This window comes from Theropithecus gelada, chromosome 15 (assembly GCF_003255815.1).
Source record: "Theropithecus gelada isolate Dixy chromosome 15, Tgel_1.0, whole genome shotgun sequence".
NCBI lineage: Eukaryota > Metazoa > Chordata > Mammalia > Primates > Cercopithecidae > Theropithecus > Theropithecus gelada.
The window spans coordinates 529109-552205 of NC_037683.1; the positions used below are offsets into that span (position 1 = coordinate 529109).

A 23097-nucleotide genomic window follows, 5' to 3' on the forward strand; every position below is an offset into this window, starting at 1 on the left:
ACAGAGTCTCGCTCTGTCGCCCAGGCTGGAGTGCAGTGGCGCGATCTCGGCTCACTGCAAGCTCCCCCTCCCGGGTTCCCGCCATTCTCCTGCCTCAGCCTCACGAGTAGCTGGGACTACAGGCACCCATCACCTCCCCGGCTAATTTTTTTTTTTTGTATTTTTAGTAGAGACGGGGTTTCACCATGTTGGCCAGGATGGTCTCAATCTCCTGACGTCGTGATCCGCCTGCCTCCCAAGGTCCTGGGATTACAGGCGTCAGTCACCGCGCCCAGCTGACAACACTATTTTTTAAAGATACACAACGGTGTTGTGTTATATAGTAACGGCACAATCCACCCAACCAACTCTTTTTGTCAATTAAAAACACCACTGGGGCTGACTCTGTGTATACCCTTTATTAAGAATGTCTAGTCCTGGCAAACACGATGAAACCCCATCTCTACTAAAAATACAAAAAATTAGGCAGGCGAGGTGGCGGGCACCTATAGTCCCAGCTACAGGGAGGCTGAGGCAGGAGAATGGTGTGAACCCGGGAGGCGGAGCTTGCAGTGAGCCGAGATCGCGCCACTGCACTCCAGCCTGGGTGACAGGGCAAGACTCCGTCTCAAAAAAAAAAAAAAAAAAAAAAAAAAGAATATCCAGTCCAGCAAGTCCTGGTGGCTCATGCCTATAATCCCAGCACTTTAGGAGGACAAGTTAGGCAGATCCCTGCAGTCCAAGAGTTCAAGACCAGCCTGGGCAAAATGGCGAAACCCCCATCTCTACAAAAAAAATACAAAAGTTAGCCAGGCATGGTGCCACACGCTGTAATCCCAGCTACTCGGGAGGCTTGAGGCAGGAGAATCGTTTAAACCTGGGAGGTGGAGATTGCAGTGAGCAGGGATTGCACCACTGTACTCCAGCCTGGGCCACAGAGTGAGACTCTGTTTCAAAAACGAAAAAAAGGCCAGGCGTGGTGGCTCATGCCTGTAATCCCAGCACTTTGGGAGGTCGAAGCGGGTGGATCACCTGAGGTCAGCAGCTCAAGACCAGCCTGGCCAACATGGTGAAACCCTGTCTCTACTAAAAGTACAAAATTAGCCAGGCGTGGTGGTGGGAGCCTGTAATCCCAGCTATTTGGGAGGCTGAGGCAGGAGAATCACTTGAACCCGGGAGGCAGGGGTTGCAGTGAGCCAAGATCGCACCACTGCACTCCAGCCTGGGTGACAGAGCGAGACTCTGTCTCAAAAATAATAAAAAATTAAAAAAATAAAATAAATTTAAAAAGAGAAAATGAACATCATTACTCATGCTCCCTCACACCAACCCCACCTATTGGCCACCAAATTCTATGCCTCCTAAATATCCCATCAAATTCCACTGCTACCTTCTTATTTTAAGCCACATTATTCCTCAAGTCAGTGGTAATAGGAATAATCTAGCAACTCATTTTCTAATTCCAGTCTCTCCCCTTTTCAGTCTAGCATCTATTCTGCAGTTAAAATTATCTTTCTAAAATTGTGACCTTACCATCATCTTCTTTAAAAATTCAGTGGCTTCCCACTGCCCATGGAATCAAGTTCACACTTCATGACAAGGCACAGAAGGAGCCGCAGCAATCTAGGCCAGCATGCGGCCCCCGGGCCAAATCCAGCCCAGCCTGCTTTCTTACTTCCCACAAGCTAAGAATGAATTTTTTTTTAAATTTTTTAAGTTGTAAAAATAAAAAAGAATATGCATCAGAGACCTCATGTGGCCCACAACCCACATACCTGGTCCTTTACAGAAGTTTGCAGATTTCTAACCTAGCCCAACGATTTTCAGGTCAGAAATCCTACGTGCCAGTCACGCCGAGCTACTTAAAATTCCAGCAGCAGTATGGCCCAGACCATCACCCTTCCCCCTGCTTCCCGCGACTCTCCAACTATGCAGCGAGCTTTCTGGGCTCCGATGGCCCTTGCAGTTCATCACAGGCTGCCCTGTGGTGACCCACACAAGGCTGCCTCCCACTTACAGAAGAAGCCCTATTCACCTTTGCAACCCCGGCACCTAGCATGGGCACAAAATACGTATTCTACAACTACTGCAAGAATATACTTTAAGATGATGATTAAATACAAATGGCGGGTTTCACACACCAGGAGGTGGGTCGTACAATCGTAGGCAGACTGCAGGAGGCAAGCCACAGCTACCTGGACTTGCTCTTCAAGACTGGACAGGACACAAAGAAAGAGCGCTGGAGCCAAGAGTCGGGGCATCTGGGGACACTGGCCAACAGTGAGATTCTCCGTCAGCCTGCAGAGTGTGGGAGAGCCAGAAAAGGGGACGGAATTCTGAGAGATTTACTGTGGGTTTAATTTATATCATGTTGGTGTTCTTTGATAGGTGCCAGTGAAGAGCACAATCTTGCTTAATGTCTTTCGGCCCCTGGAATTTGGTCTCAGAACAGGGCTCGATGGAGAGGTTGGCCCTCAGGAGCCCTGGTGCAGGTGGGTCACGCACGCAGCCCCCTCGCCCCGTCACTGCCTGGTAAACAGCAGCATGTGTTATGGTGCTGGTCTTCCAAGCTCGCTGTGCTCCAGGCCCTGTGAGAAATGACTTGGTGTTTTAGAACGTCTCCCTGCCCACCCCGGATCTCCCCACTGCCTCTCTCCACTAACTGCATTTCAACCAGAGTGTGAAAAAAGCAGCTTTAGCTGGTCAGCACCTGTCTAGGCCTCCTGGGCTCTATTTTCCAAGACAACAGATTGTCCTGTCCCCGACCAAGGCCTCAGCCCCCAGGCTCCAGAGAACAGTGCAGCCTGAGGAGGGACCCACAGACCCCCAGACCCCCCTAGTATTGGCTCCAGGAGGCTAAGTAACATATCGATCCATAGAGATGCTATCTTATTGTATTCACAGGAATTTTTTCATTTTCTATCTTTTCAATTCATACATACTCTCACACAATTACCACCATGAAATGACGGGCCTTAACATTTTTCTAACGTGAGAAACAAGTTTTGAGGACACTGAAGAACACTGGCAGCCCCGGCCAGAGCCTCCCTGGGGGCAGGGCCAGTGCCAGGCAGGGCAGCAGCGCAGTTTGGCCAGGAGTTGTCTGGTATAAAGCACAGGCTGGGAGTGCAGGTCTGAGGGAGGACGCAGACGTGACCCCCACACACTCCCTGGTGTATTCTCCGGGCTGGAGCTTCATGCTGCCTTCAGCTCAGCCGCCAAGGACACTGCAGCTGGACACGGCTGCCCTGCCTCCCAGGACACCCATCTCCTCTTCTGAACAACATGAGACATTAAAAATAAGGCTGTGCAGAACTTACACACCACGAAAAAAAAGAGAAGCCTATTTCTTTTTTTCCGATCAGAAAAGTAACTTCAGCAACAGTGCTACCAGAAATACAACAAACATAAAAGCAGCAGCCGAGAGTGGGAAGGGACCACAAACCCCTGGGGGTGTGGTGCAGGCCAGCTCTGAGCACCACCGGGCACCCAGACTGGCACACAGGTAAGGGGTGTCCAATAAACACCTGCTGGGAGGCTCCCACACTCTAGATGTCACTCTAAGATGAGACAACCTTGATGCAAAAGGAAGGTAAGGTTCTTTGCTAAGCACTTCAAAGCAGAATCATCTTAAACAGGCAAAAAAGCAACCCGTATAAAACTGTGGTTCCTTCGTTCCCAAGCTGCGTCCAGCCCGGCGTCAGCCTTTGGACTTGGAACAAAGGCACCACCTTGTGGTTAGAAGTGTAAATGCAGACTGCATGCAGAAAACCACGAGATACAGTAATATTAACAAATTCTCTGCAATCAGACAAGTTCCTGGTCTATGGAAGACCACATTCCTACTCATGTCAGAGATTCCTTTTTAAATGTCTCCACCACACTGCTCTGTAATACGATTGAGACAGCATGGGAAAACACACACACATTCATAGCTGAACTTCATTCAAAATCCCCATGTTGATAAAAAGACAGTAAAACCTAAGGAGTTGACTATTCTGAAGGATGTGACACAAAAATGTGAAACTTATCCCCAATCAGAACGTCAGCTCTATGAGAGGCAGACACTGGCTGGCTGGTTGGTTCACTGCCGTACTGCGGCAGGCGCTTTGGTTTATGGTAAAACAGCAATTCTCAAACTTCTCGTTCTCAGGACCACGCCACAGTCTAAACAGCGACGAGCACCCCAAAGAGATTTTGTTCATGAGTTATCAGAATGGTACCGAGTTAGTATGACCACGTCAAACTCCCTTTACAAATAACAATAAACTTATTACATGTTAACATAAAATAACTGCATGAAAATGAACTATTCTTAAACAAAAACAAAAGAGACAAAAGTGATGTGGTTTTACATTTGTACACATACCTTTTCCAGTCGGCAGAGCCAGAGGCTCGCACGGCCTGCCACACGCCCTCTATGGCACCATCACACACCTCGTGCCTGACTCAGCACAGAATGAGAGTGAAAGGTAAATAATTCCTCGCATCTGTATGTAGCTGGAGCCCTGGAAGAATCCTGGGGTCTCTGCACTGTCATGTCTGCTGGACAGGAAGTGCTGGGGGAGCTTCACTGAGTGGAGGGAGAAGGGGCGCAGCATGAACACAAGGACTAAGGGGCCACGGCCTCTGCGCAGCCACGTGTGGGGGCAAGGCCTGGGCCACAGCACACAGGGTTGGGGTCCTTATTTCATCTGGATTCCAAGTATAGGATTCAGGCCCAGGCGGAGTGGCTGATGCCTGTGACCCCAGCACTTTGGAAGGCCAAGGCTGTGGGAAGCTTGAGTGCAGGGGTTCAAGCTCACCCTGGGCAACACCGCAAAATCCCGCCTCTACAAAACACACCCCAAAAATCAGCTGGGCATGGGGGACACGCCTGCAGTCCCAGCTACTTGAGAGGCTGAGGTGGGAGAATAGCTTGCGCCCGAGAGGCAGAGGTTGCAATGAGCCAAGGTCACGCAACTGCACTCCAGCCTGGATGACAGAGCGAGACTCTGTCTCCAAACAAAAAAGAAGAAAAAAAGAAAAGGATTCAGCTCTTCGGGTCTCTGGGTCGCTTTGTTTTCACACCTTCCAGATTCCTGCTATATATTTTTAAGTGATATGCATTAATCATATGAATTAAGTAATATATGAGGGTTTCCATTAATTTTTTCTTACGGTAAAGCTAATACATGCTCTCTGTAAAATTATTATATTACAAAAGATACAAAATCACTGGCAATCCCGCAATTCAGAAATAACCAAGTTAACTTTTTATATTTGTATATTTCCTTCTGCCTTTTTCTTACACTGAATGAAAAAAATTTAACAATTTCAGCTCACTTATTAGCTGTAAAAGGGCTAACAGAATAATTATACAGGGAAACACTAACTATAGGCAAGACACCCTCACTAATCTGTAAGTCAAGCACACAGGGGCCCTGAAAGGTTCAGGGTTCTGACACAGCTCACGGCCTGGGAGAGCCCTCTGTTATGTTCAACCACGTGCACAGAGGCTTACCCTGGAACAACAGTCATACAACAGTGGATGATGACAAAGCCAAGCCAAGAGCCACAGGCCACAGGGTGTGGTCACAAGAGGTAGGGCAGCAAGAAAGAGAAAAGGTAGCCTGCACTCCAAGAAAGTCCTCCCAGGATGAAGATGGCGGCAAAGGCAAGTGGACAGAAGATGGAAAGGCAGCTCTGGCTCCTCCTTCCCCTGGACACAGCCCCAGGACAGCGCCAAACCCAGCCAGACCCCAGGGAGGATGCAAAAGGAGGACAGACAGGCCAGTAGGAACTGGAGCCAGGAGGGACAGGGCCTCAGTGAGGACTGACTGGTTCCCTGGGCTGCTGTGCTGCAGACCTGCCCCCAGAGGGACAGGTGGCCAGGGAAACCAGTCAGAAGAGGGAGGCACAGGTGGGAGACTGAGGAAGTCAGAAGGCAGAAGCACCTGCAAGAAGGGCAAAGAGGAGGGAGGCAGATGGGAAGCCATAAAGGGAGCAGGAGACGGAGCTCGCATGTGGGCGCAGGACACTGGAGTCAGAGGCTGAGCTGCACCCAGCACCGGGGGGAGGAGGCAGGACAGGAGACAGAACTCGCACGTGGGCACAGGACACCAGAGTCAGAGGCTGAGCTGCACCCAGCACTGGGGGGAGGGGGCAGGATAGCAAGGCCCAAGGACGAAGCGAGGACACTACCGGGTCAGGGCAGGAGACGGAACCAGCCAAGGGAGGAAGGCTGACAGAGACCTTAACCAGGATGGTGTTGTTGCCCTGGGGGTGGAGGTGCAAGGACTGACTAAGGATCTAAGGGAGGATGGGGGAGGATGCACATACCATGAAAAAAACACAAATTTTTGGAGGAGTTTGGCGCAAAGAAGGGCAAAGAACTGACGTGAAGCTGGTGGGAAGCAGGATCAAGAAAAGCTTTTTTCAGCCCAGGCGCAGTGGTTCACGCCTGTAATCCCAGCATTTGGGGAGGCCAAGGCAGGCAGATCACTTGAGGCCAAGAGTTCGAGACCAGCCTGGCTGACAAGGTGAAACCTCATCTCTACTAAAAATACAAAAATATTAGCTGGGCATGGTGGCACACATCTGTAAACCCAGCTACTGGGGAGGCTAAGGCAGGAGAATCGCTTGAACCTGGACGGCAGAGGTTGCAGAGCTGAGATTGCGCCACTGCACTCCAGCCTGGGCGACAGAGCGAGACTCCGTCTCCAAAAAAAAAAAAAAGAAAAGCTTTTTGGCCCAGGCATCATGGCACACCTGTAATATCAGCGCTTCCAGAGGCCCAGATGGGAGGATCACTTAAGGCCAGTAGTTCAAGAACAGCCTGGACAAACATATGGAGACCCTGTCTTTTTTTTTTTTCTTTTTTTAAAGAAGAGAAAGAAAAACACAAAAGCAAAGCTTTTTTTACATGGGGACGAAGTTTGTAGGAGAGCGAAAAGTGAAGGTCGGGGAGGGCCCAGGGAAGAGCTGCTGGAGCAGCTGGGGCCCTGGGCAGGCGGTGGGTGGAGTGGGTGAGTGCGTGTGGGGGGCATCCTTCCAGGGGTTCTCAGTCTGTTCCTGAAGCAGGAGGCCAGGACCCAGCAAGCAATAAGCACTGGGCAAGAAGGGCTCAGGGTGCGAGAGGGAAGACATGAAGGATACATCAAGAACCTACTTCTCAGCTGGGCGCGGTGGCTCACACCTGTAATCTCAGCACTTTGAGAGGCCGAGGCAGGCGGATCACCTAAGGTCAGGAGTTCAAGACCAACCTAGCCAACATGGCGAAATCCTGTCTCCATTAAAATTCAAAAATTAGCTGGGCGTGGTGGTGGACGCCTGTAATGCCACCTACTGGGGAGGCTGAGGCAGAGGTTGCAGTGAGCCAAGAACGCACCACTGCACTCCAGTCGCCTGGGCAACGAGAGGGAAACTACATCTCAAAAAAAAAAAAGAATCTACTTCTCAGCTGGGCGTCAGGGCTCACGCCTGTAATCCCAGTACTTTGGGAGGCAGAGGCAGGTGGACTGCTTGAGGCCAGGAGTTCAAGACCAGCCTGGGCAACATAGCAAGACCCTGTCTCTAAATAAAAAAACAAAATACGAAGAGCCTACTTCTCACCCTGCTCCAGCCACAGCATTTACTGCTTTGGCTACCGCACAGCCTCTCAGCTGATCTCCCTGATGTCACATCCCGCAGGACGGCAGCCTGTGGGAGACGTCGCGGAACCACCATCCTACCTGGGGCTTGTTGACCACTCAGCCCACGTCTAACAGCCCTACAGCCATCCACTCCCTTTCAGAGCCTTTGCCCTGGCTTTAATCTCGACCCAGAATTCACCCCTCACCTCCTTTAAGTCTCTAGCAAATACCACTTCCACATAAGCAACAACAAACACAAATAAATAGGACTTCCATCAAAACTAAAGACTTGTGATTCACTATCAAAAACATGAAAAGACAACTCACAAAATGGGAAAAAAATATTTGCAAATCACTACCTGATATGGGACTTGTATCCGTAATACAAAAAGAACTCTTACAACAATTTTAAAAAATTTTTATTAGGCAAAAGATTTGAATAGACATTTCTCCAAAGAACATATATATGGCCACCAAGCACAGAAGACGCTCAACATGACTAATCATCCGAGAAATGCAAATCAAAGCCACAACGAGGCGGGGTGGTGGCTTAACGCCTGTAATCCCAACACTTTGGGAGGCCAAGGCGGGCGGACCACTTGAGGTCTGGAGTTCAAGACCAGCCTGGCCAACAGAGTGAAATCCCATCTCTACCAAAAATATAAAAATTAAGGCCGGTATGGTGGCTCACACTTGTAATCCCAGGACTTTGGGAGGCCAAGGCAGGCGGATCACCTGAGGTCCGGAGTTAGAGACCAGCCTGACCAACATAGAAAAATCCCATCTCTACTAAAAATACATAATTAGCCAGGCGTGGTGCCGCACGCCTGCATTCCCAGCTACTCGGGAGGCTGAGTCCTCTCGAAGTTATAGTGAGCCAAGATCATGCCACCGCACTCCACTCTGGGTGACAGAGCGAGACTCCAACTCAAAAAAAACAAAATAAAAGCCACAATGAGACCCACTCCACAATCCACCCACTAGGATGGCCATAATCACAAAGACGGACAACAGCAGGTATTGGTGAGGATGTGGGGAAACTGGAACCCTGTGCAGTGCTGGTGGAAAATAGAATGGTACAGCTACCATTGAAAACAACTTGGCAGAGCCGGGCACGGTGGCTCATGCCTGTAATCCCAGCACTTCGGGAGGCCGAGGCGGGCAGATCACAAGGTGAAGAGATGGAGACCATCCCGGCCAACATGGTGAAACCCCGTCTCTACTAAAAATACAAAAGTTAGCCAGGCATGGTGGCACACATGTAGTCCCAGCTACTCAGGAGGCTGAGGCAGGAGAATGGCTCAAACCTTGGAGGGAGAGGTTGCAGTGAGCCGAGATCGCACCACTGCACTCCAGCCTGGGCGACACAGCAAGACTCCACCTCAAAAAAAAGAAAAAGAAAACAACTTGGCATTTCCTCCAACGCTTAAAACAGTCACCATATGAGCCCGTTATCCCACGCCCAGGATATCTGAAGAAATGAAAACGCAAGTCCACACGAAAACTCATACATGAATGTTCATGGCAGCATTGTCCATTACAGCAAAAAAAAAAGGAAAACAACCCAACTGTCCATCAGTGGTACCCCCCCCCATGGAGCACCAACTGTCCATCAGTGGCACCTCCCCTTGGAGCGTCAACTGTCCATCAGTGGCACCTCCCCCGTGGAGCGTCAACTGTCCATCAGTGGCACCTCCCCCGTGGAGCACCAACTGTCCATCAGTGGCACCTCACCTCCCCTTGGAGCGTCAACTGTCCATCAGTGGCACCCCCTCCGTGGAGCACCAACTGTCCATCAGTGGCACCTCCCCCGTGGAGCGTCAACTGTCCATCAGTGGCACCTCCCCCGTGGAGCGTCAACTGTCCATCAGTGGCACCTCCCCTTGGAGCGTCAACTGTCCATCAGTGGTAGCCCCTCCGTGGAGCATCAACTGTCCATCAGTGGCACCTCCCCCATGGAGCATCAACTGTCCATCAGTGGCACCTCCCCCGTGGAGCGTCAATCGTCCATCAGTGGCACCTCCCCTTGGAGCGTCAACTGTCCATCAGTGGCACCTCCCCCGTGGAGCGTCAACTGTCCATCAGTGGCACCTCCCCCGTGGAGCGTCAACTGTCCATCAGTGGCACCTCCCCCGTGGAGCACCAACTGTCCATCAGTGGCAGCTCCCCTGTGGAGCGTCAACTGTCCATCAGTGGCATACCCATCCAGTGGAGTGTTACTCAGCTGTAAAAAGGAATGCGCTGCTGATACACACTACACCACAGCCACGGGTGAGTCCTGAAAACACTAAGTTAAGTGAAAGAGGCCAGGCACGAAAGACAACAGAGAACAGGCAAATTCACAGGGAAGGAAAGCAGATGAGTGGTGGTCAGGGGCTGGGTGGGGTGCTGGGGGCATGGGAAGGAACTGCTAACGGTAAAAGGTTTCTTTTCAGGATGATACAAATGTTCTGGATTTCTGTTCACAAATATACTCAAGTTTCTGGACTAGTAGTTCTGGTATATAGTAAATCATTAATACACAATGGTCGGTGGATGAATAGATGGATGTGGACAGGTGAACGGATGAGTTGGTGGGTAAATAAATGGATGGGTGGGTGGTGAGGTGGACAGTAGACAGTAGGGTGGGTGGGTGTATGTGACAGGTGGTGGGTGGGTGAATGGTGGATGGGTGAATAGAAGGGAGAGGAAGGAGAATGGAGGAGAGGAAGAAAACAGGAGGAGAAGGAAGCAAGGATTTCTCTTCTAGCAGGATCCTGCAAGTCCCAGGTCAGTCAGACTCTCTGGGGTAGACAGCTCCATCAATGCTGACAGCCTGGCACCCAAAGCCATCAGCTCTCCTTGTCTTCTCTATCAGCGCGTCCCTTCTTCCCTTAGTCTTCCTTCACCTACTTCTGCCTCCCCGCTGGTCCTGCCTCTTCTCCAAGGCAGAAAGGAAGAAATGTGTTCTGCAAACGTCTATGAAGGAGGCGGGAGCTTCCCCTTCGCAACACTCTCACTTTTCTTCTTGTAGAAGGTGCAGTCCCTCTCAGAGGTCCTGTGCCATCTGCCACAATCCTAAAAGGTAATTTACCCTGAAGGCAAGGATAATTTGGATAGACTCTTTTCTGGATTCCATGAAACCAAATAAGCAGCATATACTCTAAGACAAATTCCTGTAAGATTTCAGATGTCAAAATGGCCAGACCCATGTGAGAAGCAGCACAACAGCACACCTTTCCTCCCCGAGTTCCCTAAAAAGACAATGCTTTCACTGCAGACATCTTTATTTCAAAAAAACACACCAAAACTTTTACTTTACTTAAATCAACTTTTTCTCTTCAGTTATTTATTATTTTGTCCCCTATTCACAGTGCTTCAAGCAGAAGCCAGAAATCTCTAATGCTAAAATCCACCACCACCCCATCTCTAAAATTATCTTCAAATAAAAAACAAATGTCTACTTAAGCTACAGCCTCCCAGGTCCTGCTTTCCCCATGTCCCAGCCTCTGCCCGTGCCCCAGGGCTGCAGTCACACACCTGCTGCCCATCTCCTTCAAGCCACCCTATCAAAGAGCGGGAAGGAGGGGGAGGAGGAGTAGAGTAAGGCCAGAACCAGCCGATACCTGACCTCCACATGGTCTGGAGAAATGGCTCCTAGAAAAGTACATTTTCAACTCCAAAGAGATGAGAATAAATAATCTCTAAGGGTTGAGCTAACCCAGGGGGAGCTGCTAACATTAACCACCGTTAAAATTTACATCACAGGTGTTCAAAAACATTCCTGCATCAGCATATTTGCATACCTGGTTAAACAGTTCCTCTCAGAACCACTACCCAAAACAGTGCCAATTTCCAGTGCACAGCATCCCACAGACGCCACTGCTGCTGGGGACACGTGAGCGATGGCACTGCCCGGGCTCACTGAGTGGCCTCCACCGCGATTCAAGGGCAGGCACAAAGGAACGCCCTATTGTTCCCTCGTCCTCCTCATGCTGTGCGCTGAGCTGGAGTTTCCTCAGAGCTAGGAGAGAAGCCTACCATCCCCCACCCTTTTGTTCGAAGAATACGGTTCTAGAACAGGCAGCTATGAACCAATCTGCTCTAATCCTGTTATTTACAATTAATTAATTAATTAAAACACAGCCCTCCTCACTAGGTCTCTCCCCAAGATGTGCCCAGCACTTGCTTGAGCAACGTCTTATTTTCTGTGGAATTGTTTAGAAAATCCAAGTGGAGACTCTGCTGCCTCTCTACCCTCCTCACCATTCCATGGAAAATGGAGTCTCCCAATGAACACGCAGACAGGATCATCATACAGCCCACATGTGTGGACGGGGACGACACAGGCTCTGAGGGGGGAGACTATGTTCCCAGCTCTCCTGATGAGTGGTCAATGCCATTCTCACATCCCGGGCGGACAGATTTCCCTTTCTGCAGCCTGCATGGCACAGAGCCAGCTGCACAGTGGCACGGCCAGCCCTTGCCCTGCACAGCCTGGCCTCGGGTCCCAGGTCCCTGTTCACCTGGCAGTGTCGTCCCTTCCCAGCCTCACTCCCTCCACCACTGAGGCTGCCATGGGGGCAGGTAGGAGAATAAAACAGGAAAACACTGCTAGTCAGCAAAAAAAAGTTCACGCACGCTCTTTATAAATGTTCAAACAAGAGAAAAAGTCCTGGTTTATCATCAGCATAACTGAAAAAGGTCAGAGTTCCTCCTGCTACCAGCAAATGAGGAACGGGCTTCAGCTGTTCTCAGTACCCTGAGTTGGAGGGGGACTTCCCGTCCCACTCCCAAGAAAGCACACATGATGGGCGACCAGAGAGCAAAACAGGGTGATTCTGGCAGGGAAGGAGCACAGCGAACAAGGAGGTGTCCCCACCATCGCAGCAAGCGTCCCTGCTCTGCAGGCCCTGACCTGGGCCTAGAAGCACCAATGTAAAAGAAAGAGGGATTATGCAAAGGAAAAAAAGTACCAAATACCACGTCTCTTGCTTGTACCCCATCACTTTTTTCCTCCTGTCTTAGTGCAATTGTTGACTGCGGCCAACTGCAGAGAAATCGCAGTAGCCCAGCTCGGCGGCTCCCTCTGAAGGCTCAACGCACTGGGCATGCTCCAGAGCCATCTCACGAAATGGAGGCAGCCCCAGCGGCAGGATTCCAGAGCTGCACGCGGCCGCCCAGGCCCCTCCAGGCCTCCTCGGAAGCAGTTTAAACCCTGGCATTCACAACCATTTGAAAACAATCTGACTGTTCTCGGATGGAAACCGTTTAACCAGACATTTATTGTTTCACCCTAAAATGTGAAGGGTTCTTCCCAGAAACCATCAACACAGCTCATCCCAAAAGCAATCACTGCTCGGAGGGCCTCTTGGGATTCGCTCTACTGAAAAAACACTAACCAAAACCTAGACGTGGAGTCTGGCGACCAGCCCTGTCACAGGAGCTCAACTCACAGAGACGTTTTACCTCTAGGCCAAGAGCCCACAACATGACCGTGGGCAGGAAAGCAAACGGAAAACACCAGCTCGCAATGCACACCTCCCACCGGAACTCCTGTCCCACGGCCAAGCATACCAGGGTGGGTCTCAGGGCAATGCTTCTGCCACAGGAGTAGCTCCAGGACGCACCTGCCTGGCGCAGGCTCAGCACAGCAGCCCCCCCACACTCAGGCTGCTCCCAAACATCACCTCCCGTGTCCACCCCAGCTCCAAATTTCTCACAGGCAGAGACCCTCATACAGCTATGCCAGCTTTCCAATCAAGACCAAGTTGTAGCTCTTAATACAAAACAATAAATATTTGAAGTCCTTTTTCCATAAAAATAGGGAATATTTTTTAAAATAGTGTATTCAGGTTCCATGCAAACTGCAAACTAAAAGCACAAATATTATTTTCTATTTTTAAGGTCACATGACAGTAAATAATACTAACCCTTCTCTATAAATGCTACTCTATAACTCCCACACTTTCTGGTACAATATCAGTGTTGACTGCCCAAGAGTTGCAAAGTGGGTGGTCCAACGGCGCTGGGCCCGCAAGCTGTGCTTACCAGCCAGGGAGGAGACACGCCAACAAAACACCAAGTCCGAAAAGCGATGCAAGTGATTCCTCTTTAAGTACACAGGTTCCACCCAGCCAAGAGCAAACAACCCAGACATGGGACTCCAAGTTCAAATGTAGAAAACACAATGTCAACAGATCCATCTTAAGGCAACAGAGCATGGTCATTTACAAACCTATCTGCAGCCCGCACAGAAACAGAAGAGAATCCTGCCCTCCACCTCGGCTCCCTTTCCCATATGGACAAAGAACAGAGAAGGCAAACTAAGGGAAATAAATGCATATGACTAATAAAAACAAATGCAACTGAAAATACATTTAAAGCAACAAAGACACCATTTTTCCACTTATTGAATTGGCAAAAAAAAAAAAGTCTGTTAATAAGAGTATCGGGCCAGGCGCAATGGCTCACACCTGTAATCCCAGCACTTTGGGAGGCGGAGGGGGCAGATTGCTCAGGGGTTTGAGACCAGCCTGGCCAACATGGTGAAACCCAGTCTCCACTAAAAATACAAAAATTAGCCGAGCGTGGTGGCGGGCACCTGTACTCCCAGCTACTCGGGAGGCTGAGGTTGCAGTGAGCAGAGATCACACCACTGCACTCCAGCCTGGATGACAGAGCAAGACTCAAGTCTCCAAAAAAAAAAAACAGAGAGTATGGATAAACAGGCAATTCTCATTTCATAAAATCTCTCTGGGGGCAACTTGGCAATAGTTATCAAATTTTAAAGACAAACATACCACCAGGCTCAGTGGCATGCACCTGTAGTCCCAGCTACTTGGGAGACTGGGGCAGGAGGACCACCTGAGCCCAGGAGTCCAAGGCCAGCCTGGGCCACACAACGAGAACTCCATCTCTTAAAACAAAAAAAAGTGGCCGGGCGCAGTGGCTCAAGCCTGTAATCCCAGCACTTTGGGAGGCTGAGACGGGCAGATCACGAGGTCAGGAGATCGAGACCATCCTGGCTAACACGGTGAAACCCCGTCTCTACTAAAAAATACCAAAAAAGTAGCCGGGCGAGGTGGCGGGCGCCTGTAGTCCCAGCTACTCGGGAGGCTGAGGCAGGAGAATGGCGGGAACCTGGGAGGCGGAGCTTGCAGTGAGCTGAGATCCGGCCACTGCACTCCAGCCTGGGCGACAGAGCGAGACTCCGTCTCAAAAAAAAAAAAAAAAAAAAAGGGACATACCCCCTAGTTGAGCAGTTCTCCATTGGTAGTATAATTTTACTTATATAAAATCTGTAAAATGTATAATCTGTAAGATAAATTTTTGCAGAAATTATGCATATATTACGTAGTGCTTGTTATAAGAATAATACACAGTACATACAATACTAATAATGGTATATGTGTAGCTTACTCTACAGATATACCAGCAAAAGTTCCCCAGATCACAGGGAACAAGGACATGCATTCAGCCTTCTCTCCAGGTGAGAGGGTCTGAGTGCCCACCCACAGAAGGCCAGTTATAGACAGTTACTCCCCTACAAGGGAATATCCAAAAGCTCTCACAGAGGGTAAGAAAAGGCCGGTGTGCTCGCATGGGAAATCACAGTGGCCACAGGGAGGGCAGAACAGGGTGTCTATGATACCAAGACTCGTGTCAGAGAACAGAAAGATGCTGGTATGTGCACAACCATCTTTTTGGAAGGAATCGTGAGAAATTATTAATAGTGTGACATGTTAATTAAGATTAAGAGCAGAAAGGGAGATGGGAAGTCTTTTACTCTGCACTATGCACCTTTTCTTACTCCTGAGTTTATGTTACTTTTTCTTTCTCCTTGTGGACCTCGAGTGTGCCGAGGATTCTGAGCAATCCACTCTAGCACGCAGGACACGACCACCACTGCTCCACGCTGCTCTGCACCTGGTCAGCTATTTTTCATCACGCAGTGAGCACCCATTAACCCACCACTCACAAAAAAAATTAGGATCTTGTCAAGATTCGATGCCTAACCAGCATATGGCCCTCACCACCCCATCACTGCTGCCTCTTCCCGCTCAAGCCAACTATCAGAACAAGACCCATAGGCTGTAGCTTCAAAGAAGAAAGTACCCAAATTAACAGGCTAACAGCAAATCCATCTAAAGAAGGTACAAATGAACACCAAAATAAATTCAAAGAAAGGGACAGGAAAGAGATAATAAAATGAATGGATATTTATACTATAAACATAGGTTAAAAATTCCAGGCTGGGGCTGGGCGCGGTGGCTCACACCTGTATTACGAACACTTTGGGAGGCTGAGGCAGGTGGATCACCTGAGGTCAGCAGTTCGAGACCAGCCTGGCCAACATGGTGAAACCCTGTCTCTACCAAAAGTACAAAAATTAGCCGGGCGTGGTGGCGTGCACCTGTAATCCCAGCTACTAAAGAGGGTGAGGCACAAGAATCACTGGAACCCGGGAGGCAGAGGCTGCAGTGAGCAGAGATCACGCCACTGCACTCCAGCCTGGGTGACAGAGAAAGACTCTGTCTCAAAAAAAAAAAAAAAAAATTCTAGGCTGGCCGCGGTGGCTCACACCTGTAATCCCAGCACAAGGTCAGGAGTTCGAGACCAGCCGGGCCAACATGGTGAAACCCCGTTTCTACTAAAAATACAAAAAATTCGCCCAGTGTGGTGGCAGGCACCTATCATCCCAGCTACTCGGGAGACTGAGGCAGGAGAATCACTTGAACCCGGGAGGCAGAGGTTGCAGTGAGCTGAGATCACGCCACTGCCCTCCAGCCTGGGCAACAGAGCAAGGCTCTGTCTCAAAAAGAAAAAAGAAAAGAAATTCTAGGCAGGGCGCAATGACTCATGCCTATTACAGTCCCAACACTTTGAGAGGCCACGGTAGGCAGATCACCTGAGCCCAGGAGTTCAAGACCAGCCTGGGCAACATTGAGAGACCCCATCTCTACAAAAAATACAAAAATTAGCTGGGAATTATGGCGTGCGCCTGTAGTCCCAGCTACTTAGGAAGCTGAGGTGGGAGGATCACTTAAACCCAAGAGGCAGAGGTTGCGGTGAGCTGAGATCTCAACACTGTACTCCAGCCTGGGTGACAGAGTGAAACTTGTCTGGAAAAAAAAAAAAAAAAAAAAACTAAACAAAAATATCAGTAATTTGAATTCAACAGTGTGTAAAACACACACACACACACGCACACACATATATATACACTATCAGCAGATATTGTTGGGTATGTAACTCACCCCATTAATAGATTTCTTGGCCAGGTGCAGTGGCTCATGCCTGTAATCCCAGCACTTTGGGAGGAAGAGGTGGGCAGATCACCTGAAGTTAGGAGCTCGAGATCAGCCTGACCAACATGGTGAAATCCCATCTCTACTAAAAATATAAAATTAGCTGGGTGTGGTGGCACATGCATGTAATGCCAGCTACTTGGGAGCCTGAGGCAGCAGAATCACTTGAACCCAGGAGGCAGAGGCTGCACGGAGCTGAGATCGCACCACTGCACTCCAGCCTGTGCAACAAGAGGGAAGCTTCATCTCAAAAAAAGAAAAAAAATATAGATTTCGGCCAGGCGCGGTGGCTCACGCCTGTAATCCCAGCACTTTGGGAGGCCGAGGCGGGCGGATCACCTGAGGTCGGGAGTTCGAGACCAGCCTGACCAACATGGAGAAACCCCGTCTCTACTAAAAATACAAAATTAGCCGGGCGTGGTGGCACATGCCTATAATCCCAGCTACTAGGGAGGCTGAGGCAGAAGAATCGCTTGAACCTGGGAGGCGGAGGTTGCAGTGAGCCGAGATTGTGCCACTGCACTCCAGCCTGGGCAAAAAGACTGAAACTCCATCTCAAAAACAAAACAAAACAAAAAATATATATATAGATAGATTTCTTTAAAGATGCAGAAAAACAACCGGGTGTGGTGGCTCACGCTTGTAATTGGGAGGCAGAGGCGGCGGATCACCTGAAGTCAGGAGTTTGAGACCAGCCTGGCCAACATGGTGAAACCCCACCTCTACTAAAAATACAAAAATTAGCCAGGTGTGGTGGCAGGCACCTGTAATCCCAGCTACTCGGGAGGCTGAGACAGAAGAATTGCTGGAACTCAGGAGGCGGAGCTTGCAGTGAGCCCAGATTGTGCCACTGCACTCCAGCCTGGCGACAGAGTGAGACTCCGTCTCAAAAAAAAAAAAAAAAAAAAATGTAGAGAAACTACTTGGGGTAAAATTCACCCAAGTATGATTTTTAGAACTCAGTAAATTAGGAATGGAAGAGCATTTCCTTACTCCAATAAAAAAGGATAGTTCTGTTGAGCAGTCTAGGAAAAAAAAGTTTTTAAGTATTTTAAAAAAAAAAAACCATCCTAAATAGGAAAATATTGGAAACATTCCATTTAAAATCAAGAATAATCATGAAAAGCAAAAAGAAACTAGAGAGATGGACAGACACATAGAACGATAAAGCAAATGTGGTAAAATGTTCACACTTGGGGGATCTGGGTAAAAGGGCCTATGGGAATTCTATGTATTGTTTTTGCAAATTTTTTTGTAAGTCTAAGATTATTTCAAACTAAAAATTTAATAAAGTAATAAAAATAAACAAAACCAAGAATAAAGACATCCACTAGGATTTTTTCTTTTCAACATCGTATCGTGTCCTGACCAGTACAATTAGACAAGGAATTTGAGGCCTGGGATTAGAAAGGAAGAAATAAAACTGCTATTATATGTTCTACAAAGTATTAGAAATAATAGTAGAGTTCAGCAAGATGACGGCGGGAAAGGTTAGACACTCAGTCGTCAGCTGTGTGGTTATTCTACAACAGCAGTAAACAGCGAGCTGCTGTAATTACAGAGAAGGCATCACTTACGATGGCACCAGAGAATCATCAGTCATCTAGGAATAAACCTGCAAAAGATGGCAAGACCTCTACAGGAAAAATTTTAAAATTTCATAGAAATATTTGTTAAAAACTAAAAGAAGACAGAAATATACTACGCTCACAAACAGGAAGATAGATTGTGAAGATGTAGATTCACACAAAATTGATCCATAGATTCACTGCAATTCCAATTAATATCCAACAAGATTTTTCACGAAATCTTAGGATTCTAGAGTTAATATTGAAGAATAAATGGCCAAAAATATCCAGAACGCCACTGCACTCCAGCCTGGCCAAGACAGGGAGAGCCTGTCTCTAAAAAAACAGAAACAAAACAGAAACTCCCACATGTGTGAACTGTGGGACACGGTATGTCAGGCTGATGAAGAAAGGAGGACTTGTTCAATACCTAAAGCTAGGAAAAAATGATTATACATATGAAGAAAGATGGGGAAAAAAATTTTTTTGAGACAGGGTCTGGCTCTGTAACCCAGGCTAGAGGGCAGTGGTGCAATCTCAGCTCCCAGGCTCCAGTGATCCTCCCACCTCAGCCTCCCTTATTAGCTGGGACCACAGGCACGTGCCACCATGCCAGCTAATATTTGTATTTTTTGTAGAGATGGTGTCTCACTTTGTTGCCCAGGCTGGTCTCGAGCTCCTGAGCTCAAGCGATTCTCCTGCCAGCCTCCCAAGGTGCTGAGACTACAGGTGTGAGCCACCATGCCCACACATGAAGAAAGATGAAATTGAATCCCTACTTCACATGATTTACGTTAAAAAAAGAAAACTCTCAATCACAGAATAAGAAGAAATTACATGCCAAAAACAAAACCTCGGCTAAGCACTACATACCTAAGTAAATACATTTTGGACTGCAAGATAAAGAAAAGCCTCTTAAAATACAAAAGGAGGCCAAGCGCAGTGGCTCACATCTGTAATCCCCGCACTTGAGAGGATGAGGTGGGCAGATCACTTGAGCCCATGAATTTGAGACCAGCCTGGGCAACATAGAGAAACCCCGTCTCTGCAAAAAATACAAAAATTAGCCAGGCGTGGTGGTACATGCCTACGGTCCCAGCTACTCGGGAAGCTGAGGTGGTAGAATCACATAGGCAGGGGAGGTCGAGGCTGCAGTGAACCATGAGTGCACCACTGCACTCCAGCCTGGGCAACAGAGACTGTCTCAAAAAGAAAAAGTAAAAACGGACCCGGTGTGGTGGCACACACTTTCATTCCCAGCTACTTGAAAGGCTGAGGTAGGAGCCCAGGAGTTCAAGTCCAGCCTGGGTAACATAGCAAGACCCTGTCTCTAAAAATAATCAATTAATTAATTAATTTTAGAAATACAAAAAGGACTGTCAAACTAGGAGAATACATTCATAATACACAGAAACAACAAAAAATTAAGAATATACAAAGAACTGCAAAATAATAAGCACAAACCATGAAAAAATGGGCAAAGGACATCTACAGACGTTTCACAGAAAGGGAAACGCATCCAGCCAAGTACCACACTGGAGATGTTCAACATTAATAAGAGAATAAGAAAAACCAAAAATAAGAAAAATACATTATGTTTTGGGAGGAAAACAATAGAATAAGATCTAGTATTTGATAGCACAACAAACAATGTATTTAGATGTTCAACATTAATAAGAAAAATAAGAAAAACCAAGTAAGATGATAATGAGATGCCATTTTACACACATTCAATGGACACAAACTCCCGGAAAGAGGATGTGGGCTCGCAGGATGTCTACGATGGTTCAGCAGTTCCACTCCAACCCAAGAGAAGAGACAACCACAGAAGTGTTCCTGGGCTGGCACAGTGGCTCACGCCTATAATCCCAGCACTTCAGGAGGCTGAGGTGTGAGGATCCCCTGAGGTCAAAAGCTTGAGACCAGCCTGGGCAACACAGTGAGACCTTGTTTCTACAAACACACACACAGACTTTTTTTTTTAATAAGCCATGCATGGTGGTGTGCACCTACAGTCCCAGCTACTCAGGAGGGTGACGTGGGAAAACCGCTTGAGCCTGGGAAGTTGAAGCTGCAGTGACCCAAGGCTGCACCCACTGCACTCCAGCCTGGGCTACAGGGCAAGACCCTGTCTCAAAACACAGAGAAATTCCTTTTTCTATGCCATTTTATAAAAAGTCATTTAAAAAAACAAAAGATAATTGCAGATGATGATAAATAAACCAAGGTAAACGGACAGAAACATAGGAGAAGCTACCTGAGATACAAGAACCAGGGAAGGCAATTCTGAAGTCTGAAAAAGACCATTCTGGGCTGGGTGCCGTGGCTCATGCTTGTAATCCCAGCATTTTGGGAGGCTGAGGCAGGTGGATCACTTGAGCTCAGGCGTTCGACACCAGCCAGGCCACCATGGTGAAACCCCATCTCTACTAAAAATACAACTAACCAGGTGTGGTGGCACGTGCCTGTAATCCCAGCTACTCGGGAGGCTGAGGCACGAGAATTACTTGAACCCAGGAGGCAGAGGCTGCAGTGAGACAAGGTCCCACCACGGCACTCCAGCCTGGGTGACAAGCGAGACTCCATCTCCAGGACGGGGGGCAGGGGCGACCATTCTGGATAGAAAGAACTGCGATTGACAGAAGGAGAATTAAAGAAGAAGGTAAAACATGGTGCACAGGCACAAGGAGGTAGTATTCAGCCATGAACAGAATGAGACCCTGTCATCCGCAACAAGGATGGAACTGGAGGTCACTGAGTTAAGTGAAATCAGCCAGGCATGGAAAGACAAACTTCACATGCTCTCATTTATTTGTGGGAGCTAAAAATTAAAACAACTGAACTGACGGAGATGGTAGAGAGTAGAAAGATGTCTAGGGGCTATCACTTGTAGAAGCGGTATAAAATACATTTAAAAAAGGATGGTTTCCAGAGGTTGGGAAGCGTAGTGGAGTGGAGGTAGGGAGTGGGAGTAGAAACGGTTAGTAACAAAAAAATGGAATAACAAAATAGATAACAAAAAAATAGAAAAAGAACTAGTATTTGATAGCACAACAAAGTGACTAGAGTCAACAATAATTTATTGTACATCTTAAAATAACTAAAAGAGTAGAACTGCATGGTTTGTAAAATAGGATAAATGCTTGAGGTGATGGACACGCCAATTACTCTGGTGTGACTGTTATGCACCGTATGCTTGTATCAAAATATCTCATGTACCCCATAAATAAATACGCCTATTATGTACCCACAAAAATTGAAAATAAAAAATTTTTATTAAAAAAAAGCAGCCAGGTGCACTGGCTCCCACCTACAACCCCAGCACCCTGGGAAGCCAACTTCCACTCAAACCACTACCCTCTCATCCTAACGACCGCGACAGCCTCTCACCTCACCTGCTGTACCCTGCAGCCAACTCAACACTGCCACGAGAACGACCTGTGGAAACAGAAGCCACATTCTGCCACTCCTCTGCTCAGAATCGTCCAGTGGTCCCTCTAAGAGCAGCCTGTGAGACAAGCACTCTCTCCAGCTGAGCGGGCTGCCCACGCCTGGCTCCCGCTGCCTCCCCAGGACCCCTCGCCTGGCTCCCGCTGCCTCCTCAAGACTGCAACCACACGCTCCCCACACCACTGCCCATGTGCCCTTCCTTGTCTACACCGGCCGTGACACACAGTTCCGTCTGCTACGCCCCCCAGACCACAGCACGGAGCAGGTACCCTGCACTTCCAGGATGAACAGACAAAAGTAAAAGGGTGGCCGGGCGTGGTGGCTCACACCTGTCATCCCAGCACTTTGGGAGGCTGAGCGGGCAAATCACTTAAGGCCAAGAGTTCAAGACCAGCCTGGCAAAATGGTGAAATCCCGTCTCTACTAAAAATACAAAAATTATCTGGGCGTGGTGGTACACACCTGTAATCCCAGCTATTTGGGGGCTGAGGCAGGAGAATCGCTTGAACCTGGGAGACAGAGGTTGCAGTGAGCCAAGATGGCGCCACTGCACTCCAGCCTGGGGGACACAGCGAGACTCTGAATTAAAATTTTTTTAAAAATAGAAGGGCATCCAGCAGTGGGTGAGAAGCAGGGAGAGGCACAGCACAGCCCTTGGACACATGTCTCTGCCTCCTAGGGGTACACTTGTCCCCTGGACACATGCCCCTGCCTCCAGCCCACAGCCTGGGCACAAGGCATCAAGAAAGCAAAGCTCAGCATGGGCACTCTGCCTCTAGATAGATCCGCACAGGGCCAGGAGCCTGTGTTTATTAGGAAGACAATAGTTAACAGGAAACTTCGAAATCTAAGTGTCATCACTCTAACCCAAAATTTCCCGTTTCCTTCCAGTATCTCTTCACAGCTATACATTTTTGTTTTTGTCTTTGTTTTTGAGATGGAGTCTCACTCTATCGCCCAGGCTGGAGTGCAATGGTGCAAACTCAGCTCACTGCAACCTCCACCTCCCAGGTTCAAGTGACTCTCCTGCCTCAGCCTCCCGAGTAGCTGGGATTATAGATGCACGCCACCGTGCCCAGCTAATTTTTATAATTTTAGTAGAGATGAGGTCTCACCATGTTGGCCAGGCTGGTCTCCAACTCCTGACCTCAGGTGATCCGCCCACCTCAGCCTCCCAAAGTGCTGGGATTATAGGTG

At 48.5% G+C, this 23097-nt stretch overlaps 1 protein-coding gene and 1 pseudogene across 3 annotated transcripts in view; one reads left to right on the plus strand and one right to left on the minus strand.

Moving 5' to 3' along the window:
• Window positions 1-23097, minus strand: part of EHMT1 (euchromatic histone lysine methyltransferase 1) — a 223323-nt gene that overhangs the window by 160661 nt on the left and 39565 nt on the right. The gene's annotated exons all lie outside the window — the stretch shown is intronic.
• The window catches only part of LOC112608506, a 30145-nt pseudogene continuing 16233 nt past the window's right edge, over window positions 9186-23097 (plus strand).